This window comes from Euleptes europaea, chromosome 11, assembly GCF_029931775.1.
Source record: "Euleptes europaea isolate rEulEur1 chromosome 11, rEulEur1.hap1, whole genome shotgun sequence".
In the NCBI taxonomy this organism is placed as follows: Eukaryota; Metazoa; Chordata; class Lepidosauria; order Squamata; family Sphaerodactylidae; genus Euleptes; species Euleptes europaea.
Genome location: NC_079322.1, coordinates 74,659,043 through 74,670,905, shown reverse-complemented (window position 1 = coordinate 74,670,905; position 11,863 = coordinate 74,659,043).

Here is an 11,863-nt window from a genome sequence, read left to right as displayed (position 1 = left end):
GAGGAAGAATGACGACTGAAGGTAAGTGAACAAAAGATTCTATTATTGTTGTTTGATTTCTGTTTCGGAATAAGCATTGAGGATCGGTCTCTCAAGCCTGCTTTGAGCTTGGCACGATATACTACGTTGTCTGGATATCCTCTATCGGCCAAGTCAACTTGTAAATGTTGGGCAGCTTGTTCATAGTCTTTTACTTGTGAGGAATTTCTTTTTAATCGAATGAACTGACTGAAGGGTAAATTGTTTTTGAGGTGGTAAGGATGATAAGAGTTGTATCTCAAGCCCGAATTCCTAGTCATGGGCTTCTTATAGGGTTTAAATGCAAGTAATCTGTCAGGTGTGATGAATAATTCTAAATCCAAGAAAAAAATGGAATCATTGTGACAAGATCCTGTAAAGTGCAAATGCTCATCTAAGGTATTAATCCAATCTGAAAACTTATAGAAAATGTCTGCACTTTTAAAGCAAAATAGCAAGTCATCAACAAAACGTTTATAAAAAATCATATCACCAGCGAAGGGATTGTTGGAATAAATGTATCTTTTCTCAAAGTCAACCATATAGAGGTTGGCCACGGCAGGGGCGCAGGAGGCACCCATTGCTACTCCTTTAGTCTGGAGAAAAAAATCTGATCCATATCTAAAGAAATTGTTTTCCAAAACAATATCAGAAATGTCAAGTAAGAAGTGAGAAGGTGGTGTTAAAGAGGACCTGCTATCTAGATTATAGCTCACAGTCTAGATAGCAGGTCCTCTTTAACACCACCTTCTCACTTCTTACTTGACATTTCTGATATTGTTTTGGAAAACAATTTCTTTAGATATGGATCAGATTTTTTTCTCCAGACTAAAGGAGTAGCAATGGGTGCCTCCTGCGCCCCTGCCGTGGCCAACCTCTATATGGTTGACTTTGAGAAAAGATACATTTATTCCAACAATCCCTTCGCTGGTGATATGATTTTTTATAAACGTTTTGTTGATGACTTGCTATTTTGCTTTAAAAGTGCAGACATTTTCTATAAGTTTTCAGATTGGATTAATACCTTAGATGAGCATTTGCACTTTACAGGATCTTGTCACAATGATTCCATTTTTTTCTTGGATTTAGAATTATTCATCACACCTGACAGATTACTTGCATTTAAACCCTATAAGAAGCCCATGACTAGGAATTCGGGCTTGAGATACAACTCTTATCATCCTTACCACCTCAAAAACAATTTACCCTTCAGTCAGTTCATTCGATTAAAAAGAAATTCCTCACAAGTAAAAGACTATGAACAAGCTGCCCAACATTTACAAGTTGACTTGGCCGATAGAGGATATCCAGACAACGTAGTATATCGTGCCAAGCTCAAAGCAGGCTTGAGAGACCGATCCTCAATGCTTATTCCGAAACAGAAATCAAACAACAATAATAGAATCTTTTGTTCACTTACCTTCAGTCGTCATTCTTCCTCTATCCAAAGGATTATTAAGAAACATTGGCATCTTCTATCCACTATACCAGGCTGCTCTAATCCACCCACTTTTGGCTTAAAACGTAATGTCTCTTTAAGAGACCGTCTTGTCCATTCAGACTTTCTTCCCAAGAGACTTTCTCCTTCTATCAATGGACACTTTCCTTGTGGCTCCTGCTCCTTCTGTCCTTTAAGTTTGCCCCTAAAAACTTTTACATCAACTACCTCAAATTTTACTTTTACATTAAATCAATTTTAAAACTGTTCCACTAGTAAATGTGTCTACTGCGTCTCATGCAAATGTGGAAAGCTGTACGTGGGCAGCACGATTCGCCAAGTTAAACTTAGGATAGGTGAGCATAAATCTAGGATTAGACAAAAGGTTTTAGATGCCCCCCTCACTTTGCACTTTATTAACAATAAACACAGCGAAGAAGACATTCGCTTTTTTGTAATCTGGACTTACAAAGGCAATCAATTTGATTTGGAAAATGTACAAAAGATTTTATTACAACAAGAAATGCGCTTTATACATTTATTTAAATCTTATTCTCCATTTGGGCTTAATAACGAAATGGACTTGTCTTGCTTTTTATAGCATTCTTTCAATTTTACAATTATATATGCCAGTGGCTTAAATTAATGATGTGTCACTTTAAGTTAGGTTCCCTCTAAGGTTGTTGTGTTAGATAACTATGTATAAATTAACTTCACCTGTAACCTCATTATCTGACTTTGAACGGAGCAGCCTTTCAAGCGCTTTTGAATTCCCTTGATACTTTCAGAGAATTAATTACTTTGGTATTAAGGTATGTCAGGCAGAATTTTGTTCTTTTTTAAGAATTTTGTTCTTTTTTAAGTTTTATTGTGCAATGTTTAAATTAACCTATTTATTGTAAGCATGAAAGAATATTTATTTATTTATTGCATTTATAGAGGAGCCTTATCTCCCGTCATTTAAACGGTGCGCTGATGAAGCCGCCGCTGCGGCGGTGAAAACGTTAAGTTAATCCGGACTTCGTTTCGATTTGATCACTTCCACCGTCTTTTTAAGAACATTCATGAATGAATAATATTTTGGACTAGCTTATTAATCCCAGACGACTACATTAAAGACTTCTTGAGAGCTATGTATATGTTTATTGTATTGTGTTGTTGACTTGTGTCTCAGTTCACCCTTGCACTTTGTTCACTCTCACTAAAGTTTTGTTTTGCATTATAGAATATTGGTACTTATCCTTTTTGAACTGCTGTACCACCTGGAGGTCGGCAACTCTCGAAAAGCTGGAGGTCGGGCTCTAATGGGCGCATAAAATTTGTGGCGATAAATCCTTGTCCGATCATGTCTCATCCAGTGGGTGTCACTCAAACCAGTTTATTCAAATACGCCTTGCGAGTATGCAGATCTCATTGTTGGCTTTGGCTTTTGGTTTGGACTCCTGCCTGTTGGTCCGACAATGCCAGCACGATTGGACTGGAACGTTTGGTACCCTGTAATAGACGTGTGCCTTAGCGCGAGTTGTTTGTACAGCCCGAGAGGCAGAGACGTGTTTTCTTTGGTCCCTGATGCCGGTGGCATATGTCTCCCAAGGCTTCCTCTTCCATTCAAGTCCATCTCAGAGAACTGGAGCCAGGTGACTCACCCACGGGGGCTTCTGTTTTCCTAAGAACGTCTCCCTACAGAACCAATCGCCAAACTTTCCCAAGAAACATCTCAAAAGAGCTAATTTTAAAGAAACAAAAGGGAGGGAGGAGGAAGCAGGTCGGGACAAACAGATGCCCCCCCCCTTCCATTTTCCTCTCCTTTGTCGGAAGTAGGGAAGCAAAATTCAGTTCAGAAACAACAATAAAAAAACAGGCGGTGGAGTGAGCTGTCAAGTCGCCCCACGGTGTGCTGTTTTGCTAGGGTTGCCAGGTCCCTCTTCGCCACTGGCGGGAGTTCTTTGGGGCAGAGCCTGAGAAGGGAAGGGTTTGGGGAGGGGAGGGACTTCAGTGCCATAGAGGCCAATGGCCAAAGCAGCCATATTCTCCAGGGGAACTGATCTCTATCGGCTGGAGAGCAGTTGTAATAACAGGAGATTTCCAGCTAGTACCTGGAGGTTGGCAACCCTAGGGAGGGGAGGGACTTCAGTAGGGTGTAATCCCATAGAGCCCACCCTCCAAAACACCCATTTTCTCCAGGGCGACTGGTCTCTGTAATCTGGAGATCAGTTGTAATCCCAGGTCATCCCCAGGCCCCACCTGGAGGCTGGCAACCCCTCTAGTATCTGACCCTGAGTAGCATGAGGAATGAGAAACCTTTCCCGAGTCCCTTATTAGTGAAGGATATACCAGATTCAGATTCAGACACCTTTATTGGCATAGTAAGGAAATACCATCAAAAGGAGTCTCCGGACTCCTTCCCGAGGAAGAATAATATACTTCTGCAGTATAGAGTATAGTATAGAGGGAGGCATTGAGAGCAGGAATTGTACCAGCTGTAAGGGTTTGAAATGCTTGGAACTGTGAATAAAATGTTAATGAGAGGGGAGTGAGAAATCCGCTCCAGCTGTCAACCAATCAGCCAAGAGCAGTCTCTTTCCTACGGGGAAAATAACAAAAAGAGGGGTAAAAAGGAATTTTGTAGCACCTTAAAGACTAACAGCTTTATTGAAGCAGAAGACCTCGGGAGCATCAAATGGATCATCAGCCAGCAGAAAAGTGCAAAGATGCAAGTTGCCCTACTTCTGTGCACACCAAAAAGTCGGCAAGCGAATTCCGGGAGGGGGGGGGGACAGTCCTGTGATGGCTGAAAGTAAAGTTGCCAACCTCCAGGTTGGGGGCTGGAAATCTTCGGGAATTACAATTGATCTCTAGACCAAAGCTTCTTAAACTGTGGGTCGTGATTCCATATGGGCTCGCGTAACTGAATGTGGCAAAAAAACTGGCAACAGAAAAAGGTTTCTTTATGATTTATTATCAGTAAATGTTTGATTTGTATACCTATTTTATATACCTATATACTCGGGGTCACATAAAAATTTCTCGGGCGAAAACGGGTCGAGTGGGAAAAGTTTAAGAAGCCCTGCTCTAGACGACCAAGATCAGTCCCCCCTGGAGAAAATGGCTCCTTTGGAGAGTGGTGAATTCTTTGGCATTATGCCCTGCTCAATTCCCTCCCCTTCCCACACCCCACCCACCCCAGGCTCCAGCCCAAAATCTCCAGGAATTTCCCAACTCTAGGGTTTCCAACCACCAGGTGGGGGCTGCATAGGGTTGCCAACCTCCAGGTACTGCAAAGTTAGCTTGCTACAGCGTGTGTTTGGAAAGGTATGCAGCAACTAGAAGACACCACTATACATGAAAATATGTGTATTAAACTATCAAAATGTGGTGATCAATCAAAAGGTGCAGTCATACATAAGACAAAACTTACAAGACATGCAAAACATAACAGTAATCCTACTCAACAATATACCATCTCAGTGTACAATACCAAAAGGTCTCATTCATAAGATAAATAAGAAATTAAAGTCCAAGCGCTAGGTCTTCCCCAAAAAGGAGCCAGATTGTATAAAGTTACTGTTTCTTACATCTTCAATAAGAAATCCCAGGTAGCATAACCTGAAATTGGCTCCAGTTGTCCTATGAGCGGAGTAAGCCCTGGGACCGAATCACGTGAGCCGAGTTTTAGAAACTGGCAGTCCAGCAAGCAAGGGAAAGCCCTCTGACCTAGCAACTATAGGGATCCGGATATAGCCCTGTTTCAACACTGTCTTCTTCAGGGATCAACATTAACAGCTATGTAGCTTGTTCCTGTGTTGATGGGAACATACTGTCCAGATCCCTGTAGCTGCTCGGTCGGAGGGCTTTCGCTCGTTCGATGGGCTGCTTGCTTGCTTCAATGCCATAGAGTCCAATGGCCCAAGCGGCCATTTTCTCCAGGGGAACTGATCTCTATCGGCTGGAGATCAGTTGTAATAGCAGGAGATCTCCAGCTAATACCTGGAGGTTGGCAACCCTAATTATACCCTGGTTCCACCCCAAATCTCCAGGAATTTCCCAAACCAGATTTGGCAACTCTACACATCAGTGAGCTAAAATTCATGTCCTTATTAGCAACAGCCAGCTGGGCTCTAGTTGATCCTTTTAAAAGAGCGAAGAGCTTTCCCCTGCCTTTCATTTTGCACATGGGAGCCAGAGTTTGTTCTTTCTCTTGAATTAGGAGAACACCCCAGGGACTACGTTGGAAGCCCGGGTTGCACCGAATTCACGTTCCACAGATTGGGGGTGGCAGAGAGGAGAGCCAGGGCTGCAACCCTCCAAAGCTTGTTTATTCGGAAGGCAACCCTCCTGGCCTGTTGACAGCCACAGAATACTGTCGGGCCATGGAGGGAGCCGTGCCGCTGAAAGCCAGTGAATGTCACCAGAGGCTGTTGCCTACACCCGGAGCTGAGAGAGTTCAAAAATCTCAGCAGGAAAAGGCAAGAGACCAAAATGTACTTCTCTGCCTAGCTGCACTGTAATTCTTCCACGTGCTGGAACAAGTAATTCAAAGCTTTGCACATCGAAAATGCCTGTGAATTGGGGGGTGGGAGGGGCTGTGGCATCTGCTTAGTAGAGCATCTGCTTAGTATGCGGAAGGTCCCAGGTTCAATCCCCGGCATCTCCAGTTAAAGGGACTAGGCAGGTAGGTGATGTGAATAGACCTCTACCTGAGACCCTGGAGAGCAGCTGCTGGTCTGAGAAGACAATACTGACTTTGATGGAACGAGGGTCTGATTCAGTATAAAGCAGCTTCATGTATTCATGAGAGAAGAAGAGTTGGTTTTTATATGTCAAGTTGTCAACTTTCTCTACCACTTAAGGAAGAATCAAACCAGCTTTCAATCGCCTTCCCTTCCCCTCCCCACAACAGACACCCTGTGAGGTAGGTGGGGCTGAGATAGCTCTAAAGAACTGTGACTAGCCCAAGGTCACCCAGCTGGCTTCATGTGTAGGAGTCGGGAAACAAATCTAATTCACCAGATTAGCCTCCACCGCTCATATGGAGGGGTGGTAGGGTTGCCAGCCTCCAGGTTTTAGCTGGTGATCTCCTGCTATTACAACTGATCTCCAGCCAATAGAGATCAGTTCACCTGGAGAAAATGGCAGCTTTGGCAATTGGACTCTACAGCATTGAAGCCCCTCCCCGAACCCATCCTCCTCTGGCTCTGCCCCAAAAACCTCCTGCCGGTAACAAAGAAGGACCTGGCAACCCTTTGGGGTGGGGAATCAAACCTGGTTCTCCAGATCAGAAGACAGGGCTGAGCAGAAAAGTAGCCAAGTATGTGGATAACACCAACTACTGTAAAATGGTGTGAAAATGTCAAATTCCTAGAGAGCTATTGAATGAGGTGACATCTTTTTACCCATTTTCCTCCCATCCACTGCTCCATTAAATATGGGTGGGGGAACACGGCTGGGAGCTGGGAGCCTGCCCAGTATAAACGGGGCATCCAGCCGATAGAGATCAGTTCCCCTGGGGAAAATGGTCGCTTTGGCAATTGGACTCTATGGCATTGAAGCCCCTCCTCAAACCCCGCCATCCTCAGCCTCCGCCCCCAAAATTGCCAGGTATTTCCCATCCCAGAGCTGGCAACCCTACGCTGGTCTGATCCAGCAGGGCTCTTCTTATGTTCTTATAAACATTGCCTGCTCGATTCTGCCAAGATGCAAGGAAAGACCTTTCCTTGCCTGATGCCCTTTTAAGAAGAGGTGGGTGGGGGGAGAAGGAATTCTGGTTTATAATGGTCTACAAATCATCTACGGGAATATTTATGAGACATGTTTATGGTCCGCGGACAGCCTGATTTACAAGTGTCGTCTCAAAAGCCCACGACTGAAGGGAAACAGATTGTTGAAAGGACAAAAAGGCATTTAGGGCTTTATAAACAACCCCGCAATTGTGTTGATTTGTAAAAAGTCAGCCGGGACTCCCACCCACCCCAACCCCTCTTGCCCCTGAGAAAGAGGAGAGGTGTTTTTTACGAGCGTTCCAGAAAAAACTTCCTCGAGAACAGTCACCGAAAGTCATTGGAAACCTGTCGGGAAGGGCAGTGAAAAACACGGACACTTCGTGATTAGGGCTTCCGAAATCAAGCCTCGTTGGCCTGAGATGAAGCAAGGGAGAGCCATAAAACGGAGGAAGTGTATTGTGTTTTTGTCTTGCCAACTCCTGGGCGGACAGGCGTAGGTGGTGTGTGAACACAAATGTCAACGGCCAACCATTGTTCTTCCTTTTCTATTTAATCCCTGGCCTTGGAGAGTGAGAACTGATCGGGGCAGAGAAAAGTACGAGGGGAATAAAAAATAAATTTCCGAGAGTTTGGTCCCATTCTTAGCGTAGATTCAATCTTAAAAAGGTAAAGGTCCCCTGTGCAAGCACCGGGTCATTCCTGACCCATGGGGTGACGTCACATCCCGATGTTTACTAGGCAGACTTTGTTTTATGGGGTGGTTTGCCAGTGCCTTCCCCAGTCGTCTTCCCTTTAACCCCAGCAAGCTGGGTACTCGTTTTACCGACCTCGGAAAGATGCAAGGCTGAGTCGACCTTGACCGGCTACCGAAAACCGACTTCCGTCGCGATCAGACTCAGATCGTGAGCAGAGCTTGGACTGCAGTACTGCAGCTTAGTGTAGATTAAATTGTGGAACTCCCTGCCCCAGGATGTGGCGATGGCTGCCAACTTGGAAGGCTTTAAAAGGGGAGTGGACATGTTCATGGACGAGAGGGGCATTTATGACTACTACTAAAAATGGATACCAGTCATGATGCATACCTATTCTCTCCAGGATCAGAGTAGCATGCCTATTACATTAGGTGCTGTGGAACACAGACAGGACAATGCTGCTGCAGTTGTCTTGTTTGGGGGCTTCCTAGAAGCACCTGGTTGGCCCCTTGTGAACAGACTGCTGGACTTGATGGGCCTCAGTCTGATCCATCATGGCCTTTCTTATGTTCTTCGATTCAGTGGCTCCAGGTAAGAGTCTTCTCAGGCCTGGACTGCATTCCACATTATGAAAAGGTCATATTTTTCATCCTTCAATATTTTACATTTAGGAATATTCTCAATGTGTTAAATAGGGTTGCAGCTCTAGGTTGGGAAATATTTTTGGGGTACAGCCTGAGGTGGGTGGCAGTATAAAACAATACCTTTGGGTTAAAACACTATACAAAATATTGCTCTCTTTAAAAACTGGTCAGCAATATAAAATTAAACAATCAATCCACTCTACAACTTTTCATTTCTATTTTGATTTCGTATAATTAAAAACTATTCTACAAAACTTGGCCACTAACTTTGTGATGTACCTTAAGCAGGATGGGCCGGCCATATCTGTTGACCCAGTTCATTCTTGGCTTGCATTTTGTGCACTAATAATTTTTCGTGGAATTTCCCATGGATGCTGAATGGCCGGCATTTTTAGGGGGCTTACGTCATGCCCCCTAAGTTTTACAACGGTTTGGAAATAAGCTCAGTTTCCTATATTCTCCCCCCATTTTAATGTCTCCATATTGTTATTTGTTCTTTGCGAAAGGGAGACTCCCTCCTCCAACATACCTCTGATGGCCTCAGGGTCCTAACCTTGGCAAGCAGTCAGCCCGGGGTCTTGTTTTCTTGCTTGGCTATCAAATCCCATTTGCTCACTGCCACGTTGGTGATAAATCTTCCATATCCTCCTCTGGATTGCTGGAGAGTTTGGACAGAGCTGACCAGATTTCTCCAGGTGGTTTTGCTTAAGCTTGATCACCTACAGCAAACAAAAATTCTTGGCTAATTTGGACGATTTGTTCAGGTGATGCATCGGAGGAGTTCCGGATCTCACTAGGGTTGCCAACCTCCAGGTAGTAGCTGGACATCACCTGCTATTACAGCTGATCTCCAGCCGATAGAGATCAGTTCACTTGGAGAAAATGGCTGCTTTGGCAATTGGACTCTATGGCATTGAAGTCCCTCCCCTCCCCAAACCCTGCCCTCCTCAGGCTCCACCCCAAAAACCTCCCGCCGGTGGCTAAAAGGGACTTGGCAACCCTAGATCTCACAGATCCTTACAAGAAGTTTAACAGATTTGCTCAGTAGCAGAGCATACAAAGGGATTCAGACTACAGCCGAACCAAAATCTGGCAGGGAGAGAGATGAGATTACACGTGCCATGGACATTTTCTCCCACTGTGAAATGTTCTGCCTGCTTTTTTGAAAATTTTCCCCTTTTGTGGGATCTTTTCTTGCCGATATTTTCATAAGGTCCTGCAGAGAGAAGGTGCGCCTCTTCAGTTCACATTCTTGCACTTTGTAGTTAGCTGCTATGAGTCTAAGGACAGGATATAAATATTTCAAACAAATAAAAACACCCATTGGGGTAACAAGAAATCACTGTTGAGACATATAATAAACTAATAACACATTTGTACTGTGGTTATAGTCTGTTAAGAAACTAAGGGGTAGTCATTCGAGTTTATTAATGATGCTAAAGATGGTAGTTGTCACTTGGATTAAGCATGTGAGATAAACTTTATGGGTAGTAGTAATCTCAGTGTTATTTATCTTATCTGGCTGTTTTTCTATTTTCTGTATTTTATATTCTTTTGTATCTATGCTTTTTGTGTGTGTTTTTTCTGTATCTTTTTTGTGTCAATTATTATTATTATACTATAAAAAAAAACTAAAGTCTCATTTCCTGGGGAAGAGAGTTCCAAAGTCAGAGACAATTGGCTAGGTGCCATAGTTAGCCAATCTCCAGACTCCACGATTAATGTTAAGAACATATAAAATCAGAACATAAGAAAAGCTGTACTGGATCAGACCAAGGTCCGTTAAGTCCAGCAGTCTCTTCACACAGTGTCCAACCAGGTGCAGCTAGGAAGCCCCCAAACAAAAGCGTTTCTTTTACAAATCCCCATTCCAAATTCCTACACAAACCCTCTGGAGAGAGAATGACTTCCTTTATTCTGCAGCCGGCAGCCGGCACATCCCATGAAAACAAAGTCACCGCGGCGGCTAGTCTATCGGAAGTCCCTTGACATGGAAGCCCTGCTGGGACCGGCTTCTACTTTTTACACAGTCGCAGTTTACACAGCCAGTGGGAAGCTGCCATAGTAGGGAAGAGGGACAGGTCTTTTCTAGCTAGCATGGTATAGTGGTGAAGAGCAGTGGTTAGGAGCGGTGGACTCTAATCTGGAGAGCCGGGTTTGATTCCCCACTCCTCCGCATGAAGCCAACTGGGTGAACTTGGGCTAGTCACAGTTCTCTCAGAACTCTCTCAGCCCCATCTACCCTGTTGGGGGGAATGGGAAGGTGATTGTCAGCCGGTTTGATTCGTCCTTAAGTGGTAGAGCTAATCGGCATATAAAAAACAACTCTTCTTCTACTACTTGAGAGTTGGCCGTGGTGGCTTTTGCAAGCACTCAACAAGGAATATAAGAAAGCAAAGTCAACACAGTTGTAACATTCACTTGAAGAAGAAGAAGAGTTGGTTTTTATATGACAACTTTCTCTACCTTTAAGGAGTCTCAAACTGGTTTACAATCTCCTTCCCTTCTCCTCCCCACGACAGAGGTAGGTGGGGCTGAGAGAGTTCGGAGAGAACTGTGACTAGCCCAAGGCTTCATGTGTAGGAGTGGGGAAACCAACCCAGTTCACCAGATTAGTGTCCACCGCTCCAAATCACGGCTCTTAACCACTACACCACACTGGCTAGAAAAGATCTGTCCCTCCTCCCGACAATGGAAGTTTCCCGTGGGCTTCACCAATAAATAAATGGAAAGACCAGTGTGATTCTTTTGCACGCAAACATTGTCTTGCCCTCCAGGGTATGGGGGAAATCATGTTGTTTATCCCATACCTAAAATTCCTGGATATAGATATTAACCGGATCAACAAGGAATGGAATTTCAGAGGAGCAGCTCAGGCCAAATTTGGATTTGATCCGAGGTAATGCCTGGCAACAGGCTTCACATGTGTTGGGAATGCGGCAGAGAATTCACAAAACCAGCCCTACAAATAAGGATAAAGTATATTTTGAACATACTTTTTTAAAAATAAAGTTTCTGGGGTTCATTGAACAGTGCTACATACATCTTACAAATAATTTGTGTATCTCTCTGGTTCTTTTTTGTTTCTGGCTTGACCTTGGGCAGTCCAGAGTTAACATCTGGTGATGAAAAGCATAAATGACCATCAATCCTTTTAAAGATTTTTTTAAAATTTACAAAATGGCACTTTGAAATATCCACTATCTACAACTTGGAACTTGGAACTACAGCCTGAACTGACCCTAGAAGCTGAAATGACTAAACTGAGGCTATCGTATTTTGGTCAAGTCATGAGACGACAAGAGTCACTGGAAAAGACAATCATGCTAGGAAAAGTTGAGGGCAGCAGGA